This window comes from Chamaea fasciata, unplaced genomic scaffold (genome assembly GCF_029207755.1).
Source record: "Chamaea fasciata isolate MVZ Bird 193981 ecotype frontalis unplaced genomic scaffold, bChaFas1.0.hap1 SCAF_11, whole genome shotgun sequence".
NCBI lineage: Eukaryota > Metazoa > Chordata > Aves > Passeriformes > Sylviidae > Chamaea > Chamaea fasciata.
In genome coordinates this window covers 22,894,954-22,896,335 of record NW_027094096.1, presented here as the reverse complement: position 1 = coordinate 22,896,335, position 1,382 = coordinate 22,894,954, and the positions used below count along the sequence as shown (strand labels likewise).

The window sequence follows — 1,382 nt, the reverse complement described above, 5'->3', positions numbered from 1 at the left end:
TCACACACATTTAGTGTCCTGGCCACTCCACCAGGTGCTGCACCGTTGCTTTTGCGCAAATGCAGCCACACCGAGCCAACCACAAATTATAAAGTTTATTTTTTTGTACTGGAAGAACCCAACCAGCGGAGAGGAGAGGGAGACTTTGGGGAACAGCTGAATTAATAAAGGAATGTCTGCAGGAGGATGGGATTATTTGCAGAAGGAAACAGCAACAGAAAGTCTTTCTGTGCCAATCTAAATCAGGTCTCAGCCTGAAGCAGTGACGAGCTGCAGGGATTTCCATGCTCCTGGAAGGATAAATAATGCAGGGAGTGTATCCACACCTGGCTGGGAATCACAGCACTCCCGTGACAGGAAAACAAGGCTTTTATGGCCCAGGGGTGCTCCCGGGATGTAATACAGCAGGAAAACCTAAATGAGGAGCCAGGGACTAAAGCAAACTCAGTCTGTAGGTGCAGAGTGCCAAATGGAATCTGATTTTTCACCCCTTGCCGTGGGCAGGGGCATCTCCCACTAGACCAGGTTGCTCCAAGCCTGGCCTTGGACACTTCATTATTCCAAGAGAAATTAGTAGGCTTTTTCCCACGGGGAGGACACTGTGCTAGAGGTATTTAATTAATAAAAAAATTGGTTTTGCTGTCCCCCAAATCTCAGATACGAATTCATTTTCATCTGTTGGTAGAAAAGACCAGCCTTAGCTAAAGCCTGATCTTCCCCCTTCTCCCCTGGCCATCACCTCTTTAAGCCTCCCTAACTGCAGAGGAATTTTTGGTTTTAAATTGATGCAAAACACAGATGAACTTCCAATATTTCACCCCAAATTCTCTTTCTGCAGGACACTCAGTGACTGCAGGGAGCACAGCAATGCCATGGGAACAGGAATCACTGGCACAGGGATGCTGAAAGGCAGCACTGGACACACAATTCACTTCTAAGACCCTTTCATCTGTACTTTCATATCTATTCGATTTCCAGTCTCCTTTTGTAAGGGAGATAATTCCTGTTTTCCAGTTTTACAGGGATTGTGAGAGGCAAAGGAGGAACAATCCTGCCCAGTATAAGGAAATGTTTACATGTAAAATTAGTATGCAGCAGCAAGAAGAGCTGCACAATCTGCTCTGCACGCTTTAAGCCAAGAAATTTCATGTGAACATTGAATTTTTTTATTTTTAGTTGTAGCATTGTGCTTGAAGAATTGACAGCTGAGCTCCCTTTTGGGGATTCAGCTTTGTATACCAATTTAGTAATAAAATTAACTTTCAGAGCACATTTCATGTGCAAACACTTCTGACAAAATATCAGTCTCGTTTTGCTGCTGTATCATGAAATTCTATTTTCTTCTGCCACGTCAATCCCCACTTTTTAGGTCAGAGGTCAAA

The 1,382-nt window shown here is 44.0% G+C and overlaps 1 long non-coding RNA gene across 1 annotated transcript; it reads left to right on the top strand.

The window, feature by feature from the left end:
• Window positions 1-362: 362 nt before the first annotated feature.
• On the top strand, window positions 363-1,000 carry LOC136295177 (uncharacterized). Its single transcript, XR_010722600.1, has 2 exons — window positions 363-610; window positions 839-1,000. It is a non-coding gene; the product is annotated as an uncharacterized lncRNA (long non-coding RNA).
• The last annotated feature ends 382 nt before the right edge of the window (window positions 1,001-1,382 follow it).